The sequence below is a fragment of the Artibeus jamaicensis genome, unplaced genomic scaffold, assembly GCF_021234435.1.
Source record: "Artibeus jamaicensis isolate MK-2021 breed Jamaican fruit bat unplaced genomic scaffold, CSHL_Jam_final scaffold_474, whole genome shotgun sequence".
Taxonomy (NCBI): Eukaryota; Metazoa; Chordata; class Mammalia; order Chiroptera; family Phyllostomidae; genus Artibeus; species Artibeus jamaicensis.
The window spans coordinates 39,752,577-39,778,917 of record NW_026522046.1 but is presented as its reverse complement, the minus strand read 5'-3'; the positions used below and the strand labels follow the sequence as shown (position 1 = coordinate 39,778,917).

Genomic DNA, 26,341 nt, shown 5'->3' with positions numbered 1-26,341 from the left:
CTGACAGAAAATTGAACTGTATGGCAGTTCGGCAACCAAAAAATTAAAGCAGACACATTCATCCAGACCAGTAGGAGGGGCAGAGTCCGGCGGCCAGGATGGAGAGGGGTCACAGCAAAAAGAGCAGGTGGACCCTGAGTGCATGGAGCAGCAGCAGGTGGACCCAGCGGGGTGGCGGATTGTGGAGGGGGTGTGGCGTGCAAGGCGGCTGGCAGGCCAGGTGGTCCAACATTTGTGCACAGATAAACCAGGCGAAACTGGGGAGTGGGACAGACTGCACAACCCAGAGTCCCAGTGCAGGGAAATAAAGCATGAAAAACACTGATTAAAAATACCTGTGGGGTGACTTCCGCCAAGATGGAGGTATAGGTGGATGTGCCGTGCCTTCTCACACAACCAAGTTTAGGGACAACTAAATATTAGCAACACAAAACACAGCCAGAACACGGAAAATTGAACTTTTCGGAAGTCCGTTAACAACAAATTCTGCAGCCTGACCGGTAAGGGGCGAAACCAGTGGCTGGTGGAGCGGGATTGCACAGGAGGACTTGGTCAGACGGGCTCAGGTGCAGAATCCAGAAGCAGAATCCAGGCGCAGGGTTGGACCTAGTGAGCGACCCAGCGAGTGACCAGGCGAGCGACCGCGGAGGAGACAGCAGGGAAGCGGTGCTGCGTGTTGACTGGGGTTGCCTATTTGTGTGCGAGCGGACAGGCGAGGGAGTGGGCGGTTCGACCGGCGAGCGGCAGTAGAGGGCGCCGCCATTTCCCCGCTCTGACCACGCCCCCACATATAGCGTCACAACCCAGCGACCTGGGAGTCCAAGGCGCCGCTTCTCACACTTAAAGGGCCAGAACAGACCAAAAATGTCGCAAATTCTCAAAATCCCTAAGCCCATAGACCTAAGCGATGAAGAAATAGCAAAACTCTCAGATGCACAGTTTAAAACACTGGTCATCAGGATCCTCATAGAACTGGTTGATTATAGCCACAAATTAGAGAAACATATGAAGGCAAAACTAATTGAAATGAACGGAATTGCACAGGAAACCAATAGCGATGAAAAGGAAACTGGGACTCAAATCAATGGAGTGGACCAGAAGAAAGCAAATAATGGCCAAACAGAAAAGAGTCAGGAAGCAAGAATTCAAAGAAATGAGGAGAGTCTTAGGAACCTCCAGGACGTCTTCAAACGCTCCAATATCCGAATTATAGGGGTACCAGAAAGGGGAAAGGCACAGCCACCAGTGGAAAACTTATTTGAACAAATAATAAAGGAAAATTTCCCCAATTTGGCAAAGGAAATAGACTTCCAGGAAATCCAGGAAGCTCAGAGAGTACCAAAGAAGTTGGACCCAAGAAGGAACACACCAAGGCACATCATAATTACATTAGCCAAAATTAAAATGAAGGAGAGAATCCTAGAAGCAGCAAGAGCTAAGGGGACAGTCACCCACAAAGGAGTCCCCATCAGACTGTCAGCAGATTTCTCAAAAGAGACCTTACAGGCAAGAAGGGGCTGGAAAGAGGTATTCCAAGTCATGAAATCCAAAGACCTACAACCAAGATTGCTCTATCCAGCAAACTTTCATTTAGAATGGAAGGACAGATAAGGTGCTTCTCAGATAAGATCAAATTCAAGGAGTTCATCATCACCAAGCCCTTATTATATGAAATGTTAAAGGGACTTATCTAAGAAAAAGAAGTTAAAGAAACATGAACAGTGAAAGGACAACAAACTCACAATTATTAACAACCATACCTAAAACAAAAACAAACTAAACAAACAACTAGAATAGGAACAGAACCACAGAAATGGAGATCACATGGAGGGTCAGCAACAGGGGAGTGGGAGGAGGAGAGAGGAGAAAAATGTGCAGAGAATAAGTAGCATAGATGGTAAGTAGAAAATAGACAGGGACAGGTAAGAATAGTATGGAAAATGTAGAAGCCAAGAACTTGTAAGTATGACACATGGACATGAACTAAAGGGGGGAATGTGGGTGGGAGGGGGTGCACAGGGTGGATGGGAGTGAAGGAAGGGAAATGGGACAACTGTAATAGCATAATCAATAAAATGTATTTTTTTTAAAAGACTGGGAATGTCTCCTGGCCAAGTCACGTTTTCTGCTTGGGGGTTGAGAGCCACTTCCACAGTGAATATTTCCCGGTAGATGTTAACAAGTGGTATAAAAGTCTTCACACTTCCTGTCCACTCCCAATTCTCCATTCACATGCCTCTGCCCAGAATTTCTCATTCCTGATCCTGAGGTCTTTTCCTTCTGGGTTCCTGACCAGACAGCTAGGCCATTAAATACTGCCCGGGGATCTATACACATTCTTAGCCTGGTCACTTCTCCTGCCACAAAGAGTGGATGACTCTGTGCTTGAAGCACCATCCACTGGGCAGCTTTCTTTTTCCAGTATCTTCAGGGGTGCCCTGGACAATGGCTGGAATGCAGCTGCCATTCAGTTGCAGCTTGTTCCCGTAACAGGCTGACCCCATCTAGAGACCCACTGAAGACCTTTTCCTCCCCCTTCATGCAGAGCCCCACACTCAGCTGTAGGTGTGAGCTGGGGAGAGGTACTTGTGTCATTGTTGTGATGACCTGGGGGTCAGAGCCACCTGCTCATGCAGCTTACCCAGACCCTCTGCCCATCTTTGGAAAGACTTCCAGTGGACCCGTGTGGCCTTATGACATGGTGAGTCCAACAGGCCATACCTAAAGAATGGGGAGTTTCAGACACACGAATGTTTGTAGTCCCATGGTCAAGTGCACCGTCCCATCAAGGCCCTTAACATTCCAAGAGCATTTCTCCAAGTGCATGCGGTTTTCTGCTGTAGGTAGCATGGTCTGGACTCAGAATTTCTGTTCTTGGCCTTCCTGATGGGCAGAATGCCGTCAATGTCATTCACATGTCATGTTCTGTGGGATAACCAGGCAGTCTGTATTTCTCTGGGCCATATTATGATAGAGGACACAAGTCAACAGAACCTGAGGCAGAACTAGAAGTGAACATTTTAGTCCATCCCACATGCTCACAGACTGTTTGTGGCGGCCTTTCTCACTAGAATAGAAAAGAACACATTCGCCAAACCAATGGTCATGTTCCACACACCGAGGTCTCGTCAGCCTGCTGTGCAGACACCACCACGCCCATAACAGCAGCCGCAAAGCCCGTGACCCTTGGTTGCTCTTGCGGTAGGTGGTAGTCTTCTCCGGGTTCCAGGCAGGAGCTGCAAGGTGAATTCACACAGAGATGTGACGGGAGCTGTGGTAGGTCTCTGAGACTGCCCTGGGTGGCCCACCGGTGGCGTTGGAGGAAAGAGTTGCTGATGTTTCTCCGAGGTACTGGCCCCCGTGCACCTCCTGACTCCACCTCACACAGAAAGGAGCAGAAATGGGCCTGTTCTGACTTTCATGTTTCAAAATCTTGGTCCTTAAGGGGGCTAGAAGGACCTCGGGAAGATAGAAGACTCCGGAAAGATCCTGCATTTCAGGCTGAGCTTAGGGAAGGCGACCTTGGCAGGGAGAGTGGCCTCCAGAATGAGGCAGGACCACCCCACTTCCACCTGGCTAGGCAGGGATGAGGGTTCCACAGTGGGACCACCAGGCCTGAGGCCTCCTGAAATTTCCCCACTTGACACAGAGTCAAAGCAGAAGGGGCATCCACACTCCTTGAGGGTCCTGACCAGAGAAAGTTTGGTAATTATTGGAGTCTGAGGCTGAGGTACCAAGGACCAAGCTGGGCAGCAGACACTCCTGGCTCTGGCCTGGGCAGAGGCCCCCTCTGCCAACCCCCATGCCCCTTGCCACAGAGACCTGCTGGGTTCTCTAGGGGAGGGTCAGAAAATTCCCGATGGTGGAGACTAGACAGCTGAGGTCCCAGGGGCAGGGAGCAACTAGCCGTGGAGCTGAGTTACAGGGAAGTGAAGAACACGGTGTCCCGGCTCCACTGAGCGTGGGCCCTCAGAGCAGCAGGTCACACTGGGCCAGAGAAGCTCTCAGGAGGGACCCCAGGCCCACCCCAGGGCCGACCTGTCCACAAAACCCAAGGATTTGGGTGAAAAACCAGGCAATGCTTTTTATAATAATGACTTAAAATATCAACAGAGGTGAAACGGAAAAGAAAAGCTTGAACATTGTAATGAAAGTGTTAGTTCAATTGCCACAAAAAAAAACCCTCCTACAAATCAGTAAGAAAAAGAATAGACTATAGATATGCAAGTCACAAAAAAATAAATATAAGTGGACACACATGAAAAAATTCCACTTTAATTAATTAATAAAAGAAATACAAAAAAGCTTAAATAACAAACAAGGATTCAGGCCAAGTGGTCCCAGATGTGGGGTCAGAAGTGCTAACACGCAGCTGCTGCCAAACCGGCCCCCGGTCAGGAGCCCCCAGTGGCCAGGCCTGGACCGGGCCCGAGGGGTTCACCAGGCTGCACAGGCTTGCTCTCCAACACCAAGCTCCCACATGCCGGTCTCTACCAGCAGGACACATAATTGGAAACAGACCCCATGTGTGACTCAGAGGAAGCCGGTGCCTCCCTCCCCCACCACTCGCACAGGCTTTTCAACCAGATTCTTCCCTTCCTGTGAGCCCCTGGCTTGGTCTGGCTGACATGTGTAGGCCACACATCTGATCTCATCCAGCCGGAACATTCTAGAATGTGCTGCTCCCATGCATGTCCACCCTGATCTGGGAGAGTGGTCACCACAATTTCTCATCCCTACCAAGAGTATCTGGCTACTCATATGTACATATGTACACAGAGAGAGAGGTGCACACGCATACCCATAAACACATGCACACATGCACTTACACACTGAGAGACATCCACGTGTATGCATGCACACATGTACAGATGTGTATCAGAGCATGCACATATAATGCACATCAAATGCAGGCATGCAAGTACTTGTACATGTCTATACATGTGGATGGCTGTATAAATGCATGCGTATACCTACATACATACACACAGCACACTCCTCCAGCTCCTCATGCCTGTGAGGACACAGGATCCCAGCACAGTGAAGTGACCACCCAGGGCTCCCGACAGAGACAGGCTCTGCCATGGGATGTGAGGGGCACTGAGACCCTCCTCCCTCTCACAGGACTGTCCCTGGTTCCTTCTTGAAAAGCGGCCTTCATACACACAGCAGATCAGCCCCCACACTGTGGGGTGTTTGCACAATGGGGTGTGTGCCATGGGGATGTATGTGCCATAATGGGAGTACGTCACTGGGAGGGGCCATGGGGGTGCAGTGCACACCGGGAGGTGTGGGTACCGTGAGTGTGCCGTGTGCTGCATCCCTGATGAAACACACACACTTGCCTGAGCACCTCCATCACCTGCAGCCCCTCCTTGTGTTACCTGCTCTCATTATCTGGAGGGTGGTACAGGCAAAATGCCTTGCCCACACCCACTCGTCCGCTGGCTTCCCAGCCCCAGAGCTCACTGCTGGCTGACTGGGGATTGGCTGTCTCTCCTTATCATTGCGGGGTTTTTTGCTTGGGTATAACTGACAGGTGACATTATGCTTCGGGGGTCTGATGTGATGATTCGATGTTTGTGTGTGCTGTGAAATGGTAACTATAGTAAGTCTGGCTGGCACCATCACACACAGTTACAAGATGTTTTTCTTATGACGAGAACTTTCAAGATCTACGCTCTTAGAAACTCCCAACACACAGTACAGTCACCACGCTGCCGTTTTATCCCAGCACTTACTTACTTTATAACTGGAAGTCTGTACCTGTTGACTCACCGCACCCACTTCGCCCACCTCCCGCTCCCTGCCCCCGGCAACCACCCACCTGTTTCTGGATCTGTGAAGCTCTGTCGTGTTTTGGTTTGGTTTTAGTTCTTTGTATTTCACATGTGAGTGAAGTTGCGTGGCATCTTTCTCTGCCTGACTTATGTCCCTCGGCAAATGCCCTCAAGGGGTCTGTCCATGTTGTCACAAATGGCAAGTGTATTAACAGACACCAGGGTTGCTTCCATGCTTTGGTTATTGTAAATAATGCTGCAGTGAGCATAGAAGTGCATCTATCTTCTTTGAATTAGTGTTCAGGATTTCTTCAAATGCCCAGAGGTGGAGTTGCTGGATCGTATGGTAGTTCTATTTTTAATTCTTTAAGGAATCTCAATACTGTTTTCCCTAGTGGCTGCGCCCATTCACGTTTTCACCAACAGTGCACAACGGTTCCCTCTTCTCCACGTGCTGGCCCACTTGTGTTTGCTCACGCATTGATGGCAGCCATTCTGACAGGTATGAGGTGGTTTTGATTTGCATTTCCCTGGTGATTAGTGACCAGGATTTTCACATACATATTGGCCGTCTGTGTGTCCTCCTTGGAACATGAGCTTCTTACTGGGAGCCGGGAATACATCTGGTGAATGTCAGGAGCATGCAGCCTGCAAGCTGGTGAGGTCCCTGGGTGCTGTCCGGTGGGTCCTGAACCCAGCTCCCTGTGCAGGGCAGATGCGAGAGACTGCTGGCCTTGAGAGGAGCTGGGGAGCCCTGGGCTAAGTGCGGGGAGCACCCAGGAATGTATCGGTTTTCCACAAAGTGCATTTTAAACAGTGCCTACTCTCAGCCCACAGTCTGTTAGTGAGAAGTCCCGGACTCAGCTGGTCCTCACACGCTGACATCAAGGTGACCGCCGAGCTGGGTTCTGACTGGAGGCCCTGAAGAGGATGGTCTTGCAAGCTCACCGAGGACCATTGGCTAAATTCAGTTTCCTGCAGCTGGAGGACTAGGTTTTCTGACTATCCGTCCGCACAGGACCCTTCCTGCTTTTTCCACACGTCCCCTTCCCCTGGGCACCTCGTCCTGCCTGCAACCCCCTCCTGCACCCGTCTCTGAGCTGCGTGATCAGATGGTCTCCTATCCTAAGGTCACTTCTTGGCCACCTTAACAGCACCCACAAGTAGATTTATCACAGGCCTCACTCCTGGGGGCACCTGAGAACAAAGCTGGACCCTGAGCTGGGCCCCCGGCAGCGCAGGCTGCAGGGGACAGCGAGGCCGGGAGTGGTGTGCAGGGCAGACCCCACAGGCCTCGTGGGCATGAAGTGACCTCCCTGGGACCACTTGATAAGAGGAGACACAAAGGCATGATCCACAGTTTCCCCCGCACTGTGCCTGCATGGAAGGCCTGTGCTGCCAAAATGCGTGTGCTTGTTTCCACAGTTACTCACAAACGGCCAAATTCCTTCCTGATAAACTAGCCATGACACATTCACCTGGACCCACCACCTCTGGAACACGTCCTCAGGGTGACTAATGCAGCTCAGAAACCCAGGTCTGGAAAGTGTGTCATTCAGGAGTCCCTGTGGCCGCTTCAGCTGGTCCAGGGACGGAAGCTCTGGCTGTGTAACCCACAGCCGTGTGGCACTTCCCTTGGGCCCCACAGGACTCCCATCCCCAACCCTGAGCAGGGAGGGGACAGGGGAGCCCTGCAGGGGGCCTCTGCTATGGGTGGGGCTGGCAGTTTGGCCAGTCACCTGGCTCTGGTGCCCAGGCTGCGGGCGCTCCCTCACCCAGGCTGCCAGGGTGAACAGCCACTGGCTTGGAGCCTCAGCCCCTTCCAGCCACATGGGCAGTGAAAGAGCCCATCCCCAGGAGGACAGCCCTCCTCCTCAGGTCAGGCTGAGAGGATGGAGCAGGAAGGCCTGTTGATAGAAACCTCAGTGGCTTTGCATGAAGATTTCGGGTCCACACGCCCCAAGTCAGCCGTGGCTTGGATGTCAATGAAGAAGGCGAGGCCGGAGGAGGCCTCCTCCAGTTGTGGGGCCAGCAGACTGGCAGGCGCTCCAGTCCCTCCTCCTGCGGGGAGAGCCCTGGCCCTCTCACCCACTCACTCACATCCTCCAGGCACCACTGTGCCCTCCAGGGCCACCAAAGCTTCCTGCCCCTCCAGCCCCTATCTGACCCCCAGCCCAGGGGACCTTGTTCTCAAGCTGGGGCAGCCTCTTCCAACCCCCATCAGCAGGATGCAGGCTACTTCATAGGTCAGGTCTCCGGTGGCAGGGGACCTCTCTGCAGGAGCATCGTTCCCTTGTGAGGCTGTGCACCCATGAAGCCCTGGATGGTGCCACCTCCCTTGCAGATGGAAGCGGTGACTGCCAGTGTCCCCCCAGCGCTTGCTGCCATGTTCACACATGCAGCAGGTTAGGTGTGTGGATAACTGAGTGGGCCGAGAGAGGGAGGGCGGTTGGCACTTTGCTAGCCTCACGGCATCGTCCATGGTGGCCCGGTGCTCGCAACAAGGGAGGGCCCGTGTAGCCACGGGCCAGGCAAGGGGAGCTCTGAGTTTCCAGGGTGGCTGAGCTGAGCCCCTGCTGGCACTGGGAGTCCCTGATCCTGCTGGAAAATTGCTGGGCCCTGGCGGCATTTCAGAACACCCCGCACCGTGATTATCCAGAGCCCTGGACCAGGCTCCCTTGAAGTCGCTTCCAACTCACTAATCCATTCCGGTCACCACCCACAAAGCAGCTCGGCCCCAAGTGCAGGTCTATGGGAATTCATCGGGGCTGCTCATTTGCTCTGGGTCTCAAGGCTGTTAACCCTCAGACAAGCTGGTTCTGTTTAGGGCTTGATTTGTCCGACAATTTAAAATCTCTTCCTGCCAAAAAGTGGTTCCATCAAAGGGAACTGATTCTTCTCTGTGGCTGATGCCGCTGAGTCTCCCTCCCAGAGTCAGCCCACAAGGAGGGGAGGGGGCAGCAGGCCTCATGAGGGCGCAGACCAGGCGGGGGGGGGGGGGAGTCTGTCCAAGTGTCCCCAGAAGACCCCACAGGGAGGAAACTGACTGTCACAGCCTCCGGCCCTTCCTGACCTCGGGGGAGTCTCACAGTTGGAGGGATGGGGGGTCACACAGTCCCAAAATCCTGGCCCTGAGGGGAGGAACAGGGATGGGGGTCTGTTAAATGTGTGTCCCCCCAGGTGGCCCCGAGGTTCCCTTCCAGGCAGTGTCCCTACTTTCCAGGGAACACTTGGCCCACACCAGCTCCTGGTGCCCAAGGGGCTGTTTTGCCTCCTGACCCCCCATATCGGGCAGCAGGGCTCTACAGGAGACAGTCCCACAGGCAGGCACGCTGCCCTCCTGCATCAGATGGAGGCCCTGCCTCCTGCCCCAAGGTAGGAGGACCCCAGACACCCACGACCCCTGCCCGTCTCTCTTCCTCGAGAGAGAGGTTGCGAGTGCAGCTGCGGAGCACGTCACAAGCACGACATCACGACTGTGTCTGTGTCCTCACCTGCACAGCAAGACCTGTGGGAACAGCAGCCATGTCTTTCTAAGACCCCAGCCCCTGACGTGGGCAGATCTTGCCCCGAGAGAGGCTGGAGAGGCTAGATGAAGATGACAGAGGCTGCAGTGGGTGGCACAGACTAGCTGCGGTCTCATCCCACGAGAGCTGAAGTGCAGTTCTCCACTCCCAAGCCCGGGCTGGCCTGGCTCTGACTGGCATCTCACGGCATATTGTGTACAACGGCTCCTGAGCCTGCATCTCAAGAACCTTTCACTTCTGCTCCCATTTGGCCGCAGTCCTGCCACCGTGAAAACAGGTCTGAGTTGCCCTTTAGAGAAGCGACAGGGAGGAGGGCCAAGACCCCAGCCCCACAAGACCCACGAGTCCTGCCATCCTGGGTTGCCCAGCCCCATCCAAGCCTCCAGCTGATGGCCACCACAGAAACGCGCTCCTGTGAACTGTCCCAGAACTGCCCCACGGTGATCCCAGCTCCAAGCGCCAACCCACCAAAAAAGCGAGCAAATAAAACGGCTGTTTTAAGCCGTTCAGTGTTGGGATGGTTTGTTACTAAGGAGCAGATACCCGATTCGGGTGATGGGGCTGGCAGTGGTCCTGATGGGGATGAAGGTGGTGGTGAGGGTCAGTGGCAGGACTGACAGCAGTGGAAGGTCACGGTCATGGTCATGGTGGTGAGGGCGATGCCCCCGGACCGCCTACATCACAGCAGAAAGGTTGATCTTTGCTCGTTCAGTTCCTGTGCGTTTTGCAGAGTCCCAGTTCCTCGTGAGTGTGCAACGCCTTCAGAGTCACACGCTCCTTTGAGAATCAGTCCAGTGAGACCTGTAGGCCCTCGTGCCAGGAAAACACACACAGATGAAGTTTTGCTCTGACTTGGGGGCTCGGTGACCCTGCCCCCTAGGGGACTCCCAGTGAGAAGTCTTGTGGTGTAGTTACCTGGCGTCCTCACACCAACAGGCTGGGTCCCTGGAGTGTCCGCCATGGCCTTCCTGAGCCAGCGGAGAAATTAGTTACATGACCTCTGGCGACCCTTTGCATTTAGCACGGCACAGCTGGTTAAGAGGAGCTTTACAGGAGACTAAATATTTTGAAATATTTGTAATCTAACTTAATGTAGTTTAGACATGCTCAGAGGTGGTGGAGGGGGAAGAAGTTCAAAGACTTGAAATTTTCTTCCCCCACCTGCCCTCCCTTCCCCTGTGATCATCGTGTCCTGTGAGACCCTCATGACACAGGATCTGATTGTCCCAAGCGAGTGAGGGGAGGTCTGCGGACTCTACACTGGGGAGCTGCTACCCTCGGGCCGGCCTCGCTTTCCAAGAAATGACCACATGTCCAAGGCCGGACATGCAAGAGAAGTAAAGACCCCTCAGGAGCATCACTGGGGCTGGACTGAGTCTACCAGGTACTCACGGCCCCTTTCTACCTGGGAGGCACCTATTGCCACCAGCACACAGGCCTCCACCTTCCTGTCCCCTGGTGTGCCTGCCCACCTGCCACGTGAGGGTTTCTCCCCAGTGCCCAGCCTCAGGCCCGGCTCCCACTGAAGAAGTGAGCTGTCACCAGTGCTGTGAGACATCAGACCAAAGTACTAGGGGCCGCTGCCCAGGACCAGGTGAGATGCTGAGACTAGTGATTCAGTTTGGGCTTGAAAAATAAAAAGCCCGCTGCCCTGCCACTGACTTGGAACACACAGTGACACACTGCCCAGCGCCCATTACTGGTGGGGTTTGTAATTTCTGATAGTCCTTGGAGAAAGGCGAGGACCGCTGGGGGCCGCAGGATGGGGGAGCGGGGAGGGGAACATTACTCTCAAACCCAAGCAGGAGCAAAGGAAAATGTGAGTGCAGAGTCATGTTCTGAAAGGTCTCCCTAAATGTGTTTCTGAGGCCGTAGGAGCAACACCCTGCCTCCCGGAACAGCCCCACAAGATGTGCTGAGCATGAGAAAGCCACAGAGGGCTGGTCCACATGGAACCACTTACTGCTGCTTGGCCTGAGAGCGTGTGGGCAGACGGACGGAAATGGCATTACTCAGCGCTGCTCCGGCGGATGGGCCCAATATAGACGCTCCTGCGCTAATGGCTCGCACATGTCTCTGTAGGTGCCCGTTCATCTCCTGAGTGTCAAGGTACGTCTGTGTTACTCATCTGCACACCACCTCCCCACACACGGGCTGCAGAGAAAAGGCACAGTCATGTGATCTTGGCCTGGGCTTCTTTGCTGGAAACAGGGAACAGGACGACTCACGAGGGACACGTGTGCCTCAGGCAGCTGGCCTCGCAGGACCTGCAAGCAGAGAGCAGCTTGGTTCCACCAAGCCCCCGGGTCTGGCACGCCTGGCAGAGGCAGGGCTCCCCGGGGTGCCTCTCTGTGCCTGTGCACCCCAGAATCCCCGCGCTGTCCTGCCTCTGCCTGTAGGAACAAGGGGGCAGTGTGGGTGCTGGCACAATTGTGGGCCCAGCACACGGGGATGCCAAGAAGGGCAGGACGAGGAGGGAGCAGACCAAGCCCACCTGCATTCGAGAACATCAGAACAAGCGCACCTCTCGGCAAATCGAAGGGAACAAGTCTGGTCTGAGAAGAGACAGTAACAAAGATAGTAAGGCCGAGTCCGGTGCCTCCAAGGCTGTCTCAGTAAAGTCACCTTGGGAGGCCCTGTTGGTTTCCACAGAAACGCGGGCATCTGGTATCTTTGCTGTGGTCTGAGGTTTGTCCCACACCTTGCAGAGCTCACTGTCACCCCACAGCCAAGGGTGGGGTGGGCTGCAGTATGAAACGAGAGGGCAATACCAGGGTCCCAGGACCCCTGCAAAGAGCTCACTCTCTGCCTAACCCTGCCCTGGCTGGCCGTGGGGTCTTGGAAAGGTCACTTAGCCCTCCAGCCTGTTTCCCTTAATGCAGAGGGCAGGGGGGAGCTATATGGAGTGGCTCGTGAGCTGCAGGTGCAGTGACTTGTGTGGAATGGTCCTCGGGAGGCGTGGAGCAGTTGTGTGACTGATGCTTTCATTACCACCTGGAGAGGCAAACAAAGACCCACCATGTGGGGTGCCGGTCGTTACCACTGGATCCCCCCACAGAAGGAAGGGGTAGGAACATACAAGGTTGCAAAGCAAGTGTCCAGCCTCCCCAACGGGTCCAACTCAAAGCCAGAGCCTGGTGTCCGGAGGGCAGAAGCTAGGGGTGACAGCCGCCCTGCCGGGAGGAGGAAGTGTTTCCCTGCAGGTGAAGGCTCTGCAGGTGCGCGGCCTTGCTGCTGAGCCCCAGCTCACCCGAGCTCCTCTGGGCATCTCTGCCCCCACTGCCACCTCCTACACAGCGTGGTCCAAGCACCCAGCCTGGGCCAGCCACACAGATATCCCTGCTCCTGGCCCCTCCAAGCCAGATACCTCTGCACCACGTGAGACATGAGCCAGAGCAGTATTCCTCAAAATGGACCGCGTTGCCTTCAGAACCCAAAAGGCCTACCGAGCCCTGTGCTCCCTCCTTTGAAGTGGGGGGTGCAAGATGCAGCAATTAGGCTTTCACTTTGCGGGGGGCTATCCTGGCACACCCTTGAGTACCAGACCCCTAGGAACTCCCCTGAGGTGCAGGTCCTTGGATTTACCAAGCTTGTCTCCCATCCTCCATATGCTGGAGCACATGGACCTTACTGCCTCCAGCACACTAGGCTCCTCCCCGTGTCCTGCCCAGTCAGCAGAACATCATTCCTGTAACAAGTCTGTCTCGTGTCCCGTGGGATGTCCAAGAGGTCAAGGTCTCCTCAGGCTGTATTAGGACAGAGGGCGAGTTAGCACAGCCCTGAAGCCAACAGTAAATGAGTATTACCGTCCCTCCCATGTGAATGCAAACTGTTCTAATCCTTTTTTCTAAGTGGGATGAAAAAAAGGTAATTGCTAATCAATAGCCTTATCAATCTGCTGTGACAAGGACATCACGTGCGGCACAGCAGATGCGGTCCAGCTGCCACTTGGTGAAGCCTCGGGGTCACTGTCCAGGGTCTGATGTTCTCTGCAAGGCCCAGACCAGCCCTTGACCTGACGGAGATGAGACTGGCCACCACGGCTGCATCCTCCAGGCCTTGACCTCCAGGGACGCCGTGCCGTTTGTGCTTTTCCATCCAGGCTGCGGAGGGGGCAGTGTTCAAGGTTCTCCCTTGCATGTCCCTCCCACAATGTCTTCAAGCGCACGACCAGGACCCCAGTGTGAGGGTACAATGACACACTTGGGGACCGGGGAAATGACCACTGGGTGGTCTGTTGACCAGGGGACCCAGAGTGACCAACACTCCAGCCAGGATTCCTTTTACTACCTGGCCCCTCTGCCAACAGGGAGGCCACGATGACACTTTGGGTCTCCTGATGTTGGCGTCCACTCAGAATCCCTGTCCAGTTGTCCTCGAAATGTCTTGACAGTCCTTTCCCCAATGTTCAGTCACCCAGTAAATGTTGTAGGTCTCTTTGGGGGAGAACTGGAGGATATCACAGTGTATGTGTGTGCAGGTGTGGCCTGGTCCCTCCTCCTGGTGCCTGGCCACCTCTGCAGTCGGCACTTCCGGATGGAAAAAATCAGCTGCAGTCCAAGAACAGAGCAGGGCCACGCCTTCTTATTGGGCCCCTGCCCCTTCGTTCCTCCATGGCCACCTACCAGAGCAGCTTGTGCATGTCCGCTCTGCTCAGCAGGGGCTGACAGCTTCCCCAGAACTAAGTTTGCTCGTGGCCTGAAGAGCTTGCCAGGAGATTAAATTCCATGTTCCGAGAAAGTGCCTCTAAGTCAGTTAATGCTTCCTTCCTGTCTTCTGCGCCGGCCCCTGAGTCAGTGACCCAGCATCACTCCCCAGGGGTGCCTCTGGCTCCTGCAGTTGCCTGCTGGCAGCTCCTTCCCTCCCTGACCGGGCCCGGCACGTCCTCATCTAGGTTAAGTCGGCCTTTCTCCTGGATCACAGCCTGGCAGTCAGAGGACAGGGTAGGGCGGCGTCTGATGAGGGCGCTTGGTGCCTTGTGGGGATGCAGGAGCTCAGCATCTTCCAGCACAGTGCTGGTTCTTAGGAGGAAGGGGTGGCCCTCCAAAGGCTCTGAGAGGTCAAGGGCCTACAGATCCATGTCCTCAGGCTTCCCCTTGGATGTCCCAGGTCACGTCTCAGTGATCCTGGCTGGGGTCCTGACCTTCACAGACCGGCGTCAGTGAGCATTCAAACTCACCGGCAGCCTGTGTCCTCTCGTCATGTCCTCTGCCAGAGATGTGATTTCTCCCCAGGCCAGAGAGGCCTCCGGTCCTCACTCCGAGCCCCTCACTGCAGGGCAGCTCCCTTATCCCTCTGTGGGTCCATCAGTGCAACTCAGCAGCCAACCCACTGCCCCCTGCAAACACCTGAGTCCTCATACCTGAGAGCTGCCCCCTTCCACAGGGACAGTTTCCCAGGTCACCCCTGATGAAATCCAGCAATTGGGCTTCCACCTTGTTCCAGGAACTACCTGTACCTCTCACACTAACAAGGACAGTGTCCCCTTCACCTGCCAGTGGTGGGTGAGCCAGCAGGAACCCCCTCCTGCATGCCCTGCGCCCACTGGGGTCCTCTGCAGAGGCACCTAAGCAAGATTGGATGCGACCAGGGATCTGTGGGAGAGCGGCTGCGAAGGATCCGAGGAGGGGCCGAAGATGACACAGGAACCTGCAGACCACAGCGGAGAGACCCCTGAAAGACAGAGTGGGAGGAGAGGTGGGGGCGGGGTGGGGGGAATGGCAGGCTGATGGGAGCACACAGAGCCAATGAGTCCCTAATCAAAGGAGTGGGCCTGTATTCCTACCTAGGAAGCAGCCCGTGGGAAGTGGGGCCCTGGGAGAAAGCAGGGGGACGCTGAGGGCAGCACACAGGCCCCTCGTCAGTGTGCCTCAGGAGCAGGGGCGGAGCTTCGGTCATGACACACAGACACACGTGCACTCCCATGCTCACAGGTGCACACCACACACACTCTGGCACTTACACACACACACACCCTCTCCAGTGCCCCCTGGCTCCAATACCCACCGTCCACAGGAAAGGTGGCCGAGGAGAGCACTTGGCTGACATTGCCCAGGCGGGAGGCAGTAAAAAGCAGAGGAGTGGGCACTGACGCACGTCCAGCCTGAGGGGCTGTGGGAGCCGGAAACAGGTGGGAGACCAGGGCAAACTCTCGGGACCTTGGCGAGCAGAGAGGGGCAGCCTGTCCCTCCTCACACAGGAAGCTGTTCCTCCTGTTTGAATAGCCACCACTGCCGGGCCCACCAAGAACACAGTTGCCGCTACAGACCCCTGCCTTTGGCACTTATTATCTGGCAGGGAGATGGGACCCAGGGGCACGAAATCAAGGCGCAGATGGAAAGAGGTGGTCGGGAAGACCAGAGGGTATGCACACAAGGGCCTCCTGGGGCCCAAACAGCTGACCAGGAAGCTCTGGGGTCTCTGCTTTCCGTGGGAGAGAGCTCAACCGGAGGTTTGTGGGGCTGCTCATCTAAGGCTGGAGCCGCAGGGAGCGCCTGCCCCCGCCCCCGCCCCCAGCCAGGGACGGTGGTGCTGCGATCCTGTCCCACAGTCCTAGCCCCCAGTCCTCCCAACATCTCACCTCAGGGTGAAGCCCTTGTCCTGGGGGCCTGCCGCTCGGCAGTCAAGAGTGGGGATCCCCACCACAGTAGGGACATCACAGTGTCTCGGGGCCCAACCCCGAGGGTACCTTGGGGTTCTTGCAAGGAAGAGGGACCTTACTCCCCACCCAGAGCACCTGAGGCTCCGGCTTGTCCCCCTTACCCTTGCCCTTCGCAGGCTTTACGGCAGGCCCTTAATCTCCGACCTTGCCCCTGTCAGCCCAGGGCCCTCAGGGCTGGAGGAGGCCACCAAGGAAGGACTCATGTTCCGACCTGTGGCGTTGCGGGAGCTGTGGGTCCCCGGACGGAGTGAATTGGAGCCCCTCTGTGCAGGGAGACACTGAGCTGGGGACTCTGAGTTGGGGGATGCCCCGGCGGAGGGTCCTGCGCCGCAGCAGCCAGGGGCAGCTCCTTTGAGGGGGAGTGCAGCTCGCCCCTCGTCAACCCTCGGTGCCGGGCGTGGTCCCCAACCCCGAGTGGACGCGGGCCCGGCAAGTGGGGAGAGGGCAGCACAGACCGGCCGGTCGTGGGGAGCGCCTCTGACTTCGCCCAGGACTGTTTCGGGAAAAGTGGCAGTGCCCCACCCTGCCCGCGCCTTGGGTGCGGGAGGGGAGCTTTTCCGCCCCACTCCCATTTGGCCCTTCCCGGGTTCCCCTACAGCCCCCTCTGCCCGCGGTACCCCCTACTGGCCCATACGCGTGGCCGCAGCGCCTCCCGGTGGCCGCGCATCTGGGGGCGGGCTGGGAGGGGGCGGGGTGGGTATAAAGACCGCGGCCCCTCCCGTGGTCCCCTCCCTCCTGCCCACTCCGCGCCGACTCTCGGCGGTCAAGACCCGGAGCCTCCTCGGGACCTGTCCGGCGAGGGCGCCCCGCGCGCGCTCAGGGTCAGGTAAGCACCCCTCACCCCGGGACCCGGACCCTCTGCGTGGGGACGTGTGGTCTGGCCCTGGGATCCGGACAGCCGCCTGGAGCTGCATCCCGCTCGCGAGCAAATCCTGCCAGACAGGACAGGACAGGAGCGCCGAGGACCTGGGTCCCGAGGGCACCCGGGATGGGCCCTCCTAGGACGGAGTCCCTGTGGGCTCTCCCCGCCCCTCGGTAATGGGCCCTCTTTCACGGCCCCGCTGCAACTGCTCGGCGCTAGGTCACAGTTCCTCACGTCCACGCCTTAGCGGCCTCGGCGGTGGGACCAGGGGGTGCCGAGTTAATTGCGTGCTGACCCCCCACTTGGTCTCTTCTGGGACGCAATTGGGAAGGGGAATCCTTCCTTATTCCTGGACTCAATGCTAAGATGCAGAAATTGGGGCCGTCTGCAAGGACCTCACACCCCTCCAAGTAACCAAATAGCCAGAGGGGCTCAGCATCTGAATTCAGATCTATTCGAATAGGCCCGGGAGGTCTGCGGCCTGGAAGACACCTTCAGAGCTGAGGGCCCAAGTGACCCCCTGGGAAGACACCCCCCACTGTGATGTGGAACTGGGCACAGGGTCTCCAACGGTGCTGGCCCCTCTCCCCTGGGCTGAGGAAGAGGGTGCTCTTCCTCCTAGGAAGAGAAGCCAGGACAGAATGAGCTCTGGAGGCACCAGGGGAGGACGGGGTCTCCAATGCACCAAGGGCAGGAACAGGGCGGGGAGGGAGGCAGGTCCTACACCCGCCCCCCCTCAGAGTGAGCAACAACCCAGCCTTTCCCCCTTTCCCCTGTGGCTGGAGGAGCCCTTCACACCCTGGCTTCCTCCCCAAAACTACGCTGGGAGACTAAGCAGGGGGCCGAGAGGCAGTTACAGGGAGTAACGGGGGGAGCCCAGCCCGGGCCTGTGGCGGCTTCCCTGCTGGGCCAGGCCCCGCCCCACCCAGGACTCCTCACCCATCCCAGCTGAGTCCCAGCACCCTCAGGGACTGGGGGCGGGGGTCAGTCTCTGAGAGGCCTACTGACCCTAGTAACACAGTAACAACACACCAAACAGCAGGGTGTGGTGACCCAGGTGTTCCCACCACTCCACCCAGTGCCCACCTAGAATATGGCCCTGTACCCAGAGAAGAGACAGCCAACTCCCACGCCCACAGCCCTGGTCTACCCAGCTGTCCCAGAGGAGAGGAATTTCACTTTCAGATGGATGTCCAAAAAGAAGTAGGCTTGAGATCCACAGATTTCCCTGGCGTTTTCCTTTCAATACAGGAGTTCTGGCCAGGAGGCCATCTTACGTTTCCCTAACATCCGAGGCTGGGAGGCGGGACAGGCATTTGGGAAACTGTCTGCCTTCCTTCAGGCATTCAGAAGCAGGAGAGTGGGGCAGGGGAGAGGGCTTGGGCCCCAGGCATACTTGACTTGGAAACTCCTGATTTCCTGGTACCCTGAGGGGCTGGGTAGCCAGGGCCCAGGTGTGTCCCCTTGGCTGGACATATGTTTCAGTAGGCCTCTGGGCCACCCTGGCCACTTCAGAGGTACCACCCTGTGCTGATGAAAGTGACCTGGGAGGCCTGTGCAGAACACAGCTGGCTGGGCCAGTTGCTGGGCTCATCTGCAGCAGGAGAAGCCACAGGGAAGGTAATGTCTAGGGCAACAGTTGGGCTTCATCCACTGGGCCACCTGGTCAGGTGGGGCACAGGTCCCTCACACTGGGCAGTACACACCAACACCCAGAGGTGACTCTGCATTGCCAGCTGGCACGGGTGGCTCTGTTGTGGAGGGGGCCGCCTGTGATCCCTCAGGCATGCGGGGAGCCCCGGACAGCAGAGGAGCCTCAGACGAGCTCCCCAGCAGGCATGGACCAGGACGGAAAAGGAATGGCCGGTGCCTGGGAGAAGGAGCTGGGCCCGACGGCTCTTCCTGGGCCTCCCCCACCCTCCTCTGCGGCCTCCGGCCTCTCATCTGTAGAATGAGGTCAGGACAAATGAACAGCACCTGCCCTTTTTACCTGCCAGGGCTGCTGCGGGGGTCTCCATGCACATGGGGTGTGGGTAGATCATGTTTGCAACCACAAAACACTTTACGATCCGGGGAAAACTAGTTCTTGTGATTGTTTCAGGAAGAACACAAATATTATAGTTTGATTTTTTTATAACATGGCCCCACATTTCACTGGGTCAGCCCCTCTTGTGGTTCCTTTCGCACATTCGTGCAAAGCCAAAGAAGACCCTGGGTTCATGGGGTCCAGCTCATTGAACAGGCTGGGGGCGGGGTTGGGGGGCGCAGCTCCCCTCTGAGGGCGCATATTGGGTTTGGGCCATGTCAGAGCAGCATTCACCACAGACCCACTGGGGACTCAACACGTGTCAACGCCCCACGCCACACCAGCGGTGGTGGCCCACTGTAGACACTGCAATGAGCAGGTGAGGAGTGGACAGCTGTGTGGGGCCCCTGCTCCCAGGAGAACAGAGTCTAGGTCAAAGCTTGTGAAAGGTGTCAGTGCTTTTTCAAGGTTGTTGCCACACGCCCACCAGAGAAGTGGAGAAGGGCCCTGGTGTCTGTCACAAGGGACCGACGAAGGGCAGAGTCACTGACTTTTTTCTTGTTTGCCAATGTCACAGACGAGGAATGCCGCCTTGTTGGTTTGTCTGCGTGTCTTTGGTTTTTGTGCAGTTTACCATGTTTTGACTACTGACTGAAATATTGTTACTGTAGTGTTGATAATTTCCCCAACTGCCTCATGGGCTCCAATGTTTTACTAATTTGTAAGAGCTTCCCCTCCAATTTTTTAAAATTGTGGTAAAATACACATAACAAAATTTATCATCTTAGCCATTTTTAAGTGTATAGTTCAGTGGTCTTAAGTACATTGATATTGTTGTGCCCATCCATCTCTGCAGTTCTTTTCATTTCACAAAACTGATATCTGTCCCCATGAAACCCTTAATTTCCCATCCCCTCCCCCAGCCCCTGACAGCCACCATTTTACCTTCTGTCTACAATTTTCGAGGTAAGTATCTCATATCATTGGAATCATTAATGTTTGTCCTTTTGTGGCTGGCTTATTTTATTAGCATAATTTCCTTGAGGCTCACCCATGTCGTAGTAGGTGTCAGAATTTCCTTCCCATTTAAGGCTGAATAACGTTCCATTGTACATACAGACCACATTATACTTATCCATTCATCCATCATTGGGTGGGTACTTGGGTTGCTTGCTTGTTATACATACCCATTGTGAATAGTACTGCTGTGAATGTGGGTGTACACTACCTCTTTACTCTGAATTCTTTTGAGTATATACCCAGAAGTGGAATTGCTGGACCATACGTGTATGGTAAACCCACTTTTATTTTTTTAAGGGACCACCACACTGTTTTCCACAATCGCTCTACCACTTTACATTCCCAGCAAACAATTCAAGTTCCCCCACATTCCCTCCAACACTTCTTGTTTTCTGGGGGTTTTATAGTAGCTACCCCAATGAGTGTGATGTGGTATCTCATAACCTTGACTTGTATTTCCCTAATAGTAACATTGAGCATCTTTTTGTGTGCTTATTGGCCATTGGTAATTCTTCTTTAGAGAAATGTCTGTTCAAGTCCTTTGCTCATTTTGAATCAGGTTGTTTGGTGGTTTCTCATTATTGATTTTTAGTTCTCTATGTATTATGGGTATTAATCCCTTATCATAAAAATGATTTGCAAATATTTTCTCCCATTCTGTAGGTTGCTTTTTTTTGTAGGTTGCTTTTTTATTCATAATTTTCTTTTTAATTTTCACAAAAGCTAATTTGTCTATTTTTTTAGTTGTCTGTGCTCTTGATGTGATATCCTAGAAACTATTGCCAACTCTAATGTTGTGAAGATTTTGCCCTCTGTTTTCTTCTAAACTTTTATAGTTTTAGATTTTACATTAGGTTACGGGCCCATTTTGAGTTCATCCTTATGTGTGGTGTTAGGTAAGGTTCCAACTTCATTGTTTCACAGGTGGAAATCCAGTTTTTCCTGCACTGTTTGTTGAAAAATGTCTTTTCCCCCATTGAATGGTCATGACCATTTCACCATATGGTGAAAATCATTTCACCATATATGCAAGGGTTATTTCTGGACTCCCTATTCTTCTATTCCATTGGTCTATGTTACCTGTCTTTATGCCATTACCACAGTTTTCATTACTATAGCCTTGTAGTAAGTTTTGAAATCAGAAAGTGTGAGTTCTTCAGCTTTGTCCTTTTCTTTTAGGATTTTTTATGCTATTTGGGGTCTCTTGAGGATTGTTATTAATTTTAGAAAGGATTTTTCTATCTGTAAAAAAATCAACATTGAGATTTCGGTAAAGATTTTATTAAATCTGTAAATCACCTTGGTGCTATTGACATCTTACTATTAAGTCTTCTAATCCATGAACATGGAACATCTTTCCATTTATTCAAATCTTTAATGTCTCTCAGAAATGTTTTATAGTTTTCAGTGAATAAATATTTCACCTCCTTGGTGACAGTAATTCCTATTGTATTCTATCGATGCTAATGTAAATGGAATTGTTTTCTTAATTTTCTTTGTTAGTGTACATTGTTAGTGAACAAAACTGTAACTGATTTTTCAGTGTTGACTTTGTATCCTGCACTTTGCTGAATTTATTTATTCTAAGTTTCTTTTTGTGGGATCTTTAGGGTTTTTTACAATATAATATCATATCATCTGTAAACAGATCATTTTATTTCATTCTTTCTATTTGAATGCCTTTTCCTTCTTTTTCTTGCCTAATTGCTAAGGTGAGGACTTCTAATACTATGTTGAGTAGAAGTGACCAAAGTGGGCATTTTAGCTTTGTTCCTGATCTTAGAGGAAAAGCTCAGTCTCTCACCATTGATGTTTGATGAGGTTTGTTACAGAATTTTCATATCTGGCTTTTATTGTATTGAGGTAGTTTCCTTCTAGTCCTAGTTTGTTGAGTTTTTTTTATTATGAAAGGGTGTTGAATTTTATCAAAGGTGTTTTCTGTATTGATTGAGATAATCATAAGGGTTTTTTTCCTTAATTCTGTTAGTGTGGTATATTACATTGATAGATTTTTATATGTTGAACCATCCTTGCATTCCAGAAATAAAACCCACTTGTTCATGGTGATTAATGCTTTTACTATTCTACCGAATTATGTTTGCTAATGTTTTGTTGAGGATTATAGTACCAATGTTCATAAGGGGTCTTGTTTCTAGTTTTCTTGTAGTGTCTTTGTCTGGCTTTGGTATAAGGGTAATGCTGGCCTCATTGAATGACTTAGAGTGTATTCCCTCCTCTTAAATTGAAGTTTGGTGAATTGAAATGCAAAAGTTTGAGAAGTATTGGTGCTAGATTTTCCTTTAAATGTTTGGTAGAATTTACCAATGAAGCCATCATGTCCAAGGATTTTCTTTGTCAGGAGATTTTATTTACTGATTCAATCTCCTTACTACTTATAAGTCAGTTCATAATTTCTATTTCTTCATGACTTGGCCTTTGTAGGCTTTTTGTTTCTAGGAATGTGTTCATTTTATCTAGGTTACTTGACTTGTTGGCATACAATCGCTTATTGTATTTTCTTATAACCATTTTTATTTCTGTAAAATTAGTAGTAAAACTCCACTTTCATTTCTGATTTTAGTAATTTGAGTCTTCTCTATTTTTTCCTACTCCATCTAGCTAAAAGTTTGTCAATAGTGGTCCTTTCAAAGAACAAACTTTTGGTTTCATTTATTTTCTCTATTACTTATTTTAATACTTATCTCTGCTATAATCTTTGTTATGTCTTTCCTTTCTTTATCTTTGGGTTTAGCTTGTTGTTCTTTTTCTAGTTCTTTAAATTGTAAACTTAGATTATTAATTTGAAATGTTTCTTGTTTTTATGTTTATGTTTTTACATTTAGAGATGTAAATTTCTCCCTTAGTAATACTTTTGCTGTGTTTCTTATGTTTTGGTATACTTTGTTTTTATTTTTATTAGTGTCTAAGTATTTCCTAATTTCTCCTGTGATTTTTGTCTTTGATCTATTGGTTGTTTAAGAGTGAGTTGTTTAATTTCCACAATTTTGTAAATTTTTCCATTTTTCTTCTCTTACTGACTTCTAACATTATCCCACCATGATCAGAGAAGACACTTTGTGTAATTTATGTGTAATTTATTTTTAAACCTGTTGAGGTTGCTATTGTTGTTACATTTCCCTCATCACTGCAAGTCCTTTCCTCTCTGGTTGAATTCACTTCAAGGGGATTTAGAGGGTTGGTGTCATTTCCTCCCATTTATTTTTTTCTTTTTCTCCTTTTGGGAGACAGAGAAGACTAGGACATTCAAAAACAACTGTATATACACACCCAGGGGAAGGTGCAGGCTCAGGAAAAACTTGAGAAGATCTTACATTTATATCTCAGACTGATCCTTGGCACAGAGACAGCCTACAACAATCAACACAAAAACAAATGAAGACAACCAGCAAACCCTAATGAAGAGAAAGAATATGATTTACAGAGTTACCACATTATTAGATTCAAATATCCAGTTTTCAACCAAAAATTCCAAGACATATATGTATGAAACAAGAAAGTATGGCCCACTTGAAGGAAAAAATATATAAACCAACAGAAACTGTCCCTGAAAGCGACTTGGTGGTGGATCTACTAAACAAAGACTTTAACGCAGCCATTAAAGATGCTCAGAGAACTAAAATAAAGGAAGGCTTGGAGAAAGCCAAGAAAAGAAGGCCAGAACAAAATGGAAATATCAATAATGAAACAAAAAACCTATATAGAATATATAAATAATGGAGCCGAAAAGTACAATAACTATAATTTTTGAATGTATTAGAGAGATTCAAAGATATTAACAGACAGAAGAAAGAATCAGTGAAGTTGAAGATAAGACAATGTTCTGAAGAACAGAAAGGAAAAAGATTACAGAGAAGTGAACAGAACCTAAAGGACCTTCAAACCTGTTGTGGGAGTTTCAGAGGAGGTGGGGTGAAGGGAGGAGCCGAGAAAATATTTGAATAAATAATGGTCAAAAACTTCCCGAATTTTATGAGCAACATAAATATAAACATTGAAGTAAATCAATGAACTCCCAGTAGAATGAACTCAAAGAAAGTCACATTGAGACACATTATAATACAATTCGAAAGATGAGAGAATTTTAACATTAGCAAGAGAGAACTGACTTGTCATATCCAAGGGATCCTCAATAAGGTTATTAGCAGATTTCCCATCAGGAACTCTGGAGATTAGATGCAGTGGGCTGGTATATTCAAAATACTAAAAGAAAATTAAAACTGCCACCCAAGAATCCTATACCAGCAAAATTGTCCTACAAAAGTGAGGGTAAAATTAAAACATTCACAAATAAACCAAAAGCTGAGGGAGTTTGTTAAACCAGGAACCGCCCTGTAAGAAATGCCCAAGGGAGCCCTGCAGGGTGAAATAAATGCACTCTAGACAGTGACTTGAAGCCTATGAAGAAACAAATTTCTCAACGAAGATAAGTACGTGAGCAATTATAAAAAACTATTCTTGTTGTAACAATGATGTATAACTCCACTTTTTGTTTTCTACGTGATTTAAGACATGAATACTTTAAAAAACAATTATTAATCTAAAAGCTAGTATAATTGTAATTTTGATTTGTAACTTCATATTTTGTTTTCCACATGATTTAATGTATTAAAAATATTTGTTTACACTTTTGGACACACAGATAAAGATGTCCTTTTCACCTAAAACTAATACAAAACAATATTGAATTTAAAGTGTATTTGAAAAAATGTTTTTAATTTAAAATTTATTCAGCGATGTAATTTTGTGGCATCAATAACTGAAGGGGCTAGGGGTGGAGCTCTTAAAGCAGCAAAGATTTTGTACATTATTGAAATAAAGCACAAGTTCAAATTACAGTGTTGTAACTTCAAGATGTTAAATGTAATCCCCATGGTAACCACAAAGAAAATACCTAAAGTATATACACAAAAAGAAGTGAAGAGGGTATGTAAATGTTTCACTGCAAAAATCAACTTAACACAAATGAAGAAAGTGATGCAGAAAACGAGGAACAAAAAAGCTATAAGGCACAAAGAAAATGATAGCAAAATGGCAAAAGTAAGCCTCTCCTTAACAGTTGTTCCTTTAGGTGTGTGTAAATGGATAAGCCCTCCAATCAAAAGACAGAAACTAGCAGAATGGGTTTTTTTTAAAAAAATAGCTCAACTATATATCTTTCTACAAATATTCACTTTATACCCAAAAACACAAATAGGTTGAAAGTGAAAGGATGGAAAAGTTTATTCCATGCACCAAAAGAATTCAAGGGTGGTTGTATCAATATCAGAGGAAATTGGACTTTGATCAAAAGCAATAATAAAAGACAAAAACAGACATTATATACAATAAAAGGTTCAATACAGCAAGAAGATATGACAATTATAAACATGTACACACCTAATAAGAGGCCATCAGAAATTTTAAACCTTATGAATGTAACATCTTGATCATGAATTGGAAAGTCTGTTGCCTGGTTCTTAGTCTGTTCGCATTCTTCTCACATTGCTTTTGTTGTAACAAAGGTCATATGTGGAAGCCCAGTTGTCAGGAGTGGAAACTTGGACCCAAGCTGCTTGGGTTTGGACCTCAGCCTTTAGCTGAACACCTTGGACAAGTTACCTGCACTTACTCTCGGTTGCCTTCTCCATGAAATGGTGTTCTCATACTGCCTATATCCAAGGACTGTGTGAGTGCTAAGTGATGGCGCACAGTGTCTAGAGGAGAATTACTATGGAAGACACTCCATTGAATTTCATCCTTTCTGTTTTCTTCAAAGACTTTTTTGGTCCATGTTTGGCACTCAGTTCCTTCTCCTGAGATTTATTTGGGTGTCCTGTGTGAGGTGGGGTTACCTTTACTTCTGCGCACATGGTGAGCCCTTGTCCCAGCCCTTTTCCTGCTCTGAAGGCCACCCTCTCACCTCCTCAGTTCGTGTACGTTGCTGTGCCCACTGCTGCGTGGTCAGTTGCCCTGTCCCAGCACCAAAACCACAAATGTTCAATCACCGTAAGTTGATTGTATCATTTGCACTTCCTAGCATGTTTCCTCACCACCCTTTATTTTTTATCTTTTCTGAGCTACTTTTACTTATGTTTCTAGATAAATCTTAGATGTTATTTTGTCAGTACATAGGAGCAAAAAACCAAAAACTTTTCTTGAAGATTTTAATCAAATTCTTATTGTTTTATATTTAGTCAGAAGTACTGATATTCTTTTTTAAAATATATATTTTATTGATTGTACTATTACAGTTGTCCCATTTTTTGCCCCTCATGCCCCCTGATATTCTTAAATATTTTATTTCTCATCTAAAACCAAGATTTATCTCTCCAATGTGTTCCTTAGAAAACTTTTTAGTTTTTCTTAAGGCTTGCATGTTCTGAAAATAGATTTTTGTTAAGTTTATTCCTTGGATTTACATGTTTTTTTCTTGCTAGTTTAAATTCTGTTTTTTATTACATTATC

At 50.6% G+C, this 26,341-nt stretch overlaps 1 protein-coding gene across 2 annotated transcripts in view; it reads left to right on the top strand.

Annotated features, from left to right (window-relative positions):
• The first annotated feature begins 16,685 nt into the window (after positions 1-16,685).
• Positions 16,686-26,341, top strand: part of COL6A2 (collagen type VI alpha 2 chain) — a 31,371-nt gene continuing 21,715 nt past the window's right edge. The window contains exon 1 of one of the 2 annotated variants that reach the window (XM_037158158.2): positions 16,686-16,794. The gene's annotated coding sequence lies outside the window, so the exon portion shown is untranslated. The remainder of the gene's footprint in view (positions 16,795-26,341) is intronic. The other variant, XM_037158159.2, reaches the window with a different exon arrangement.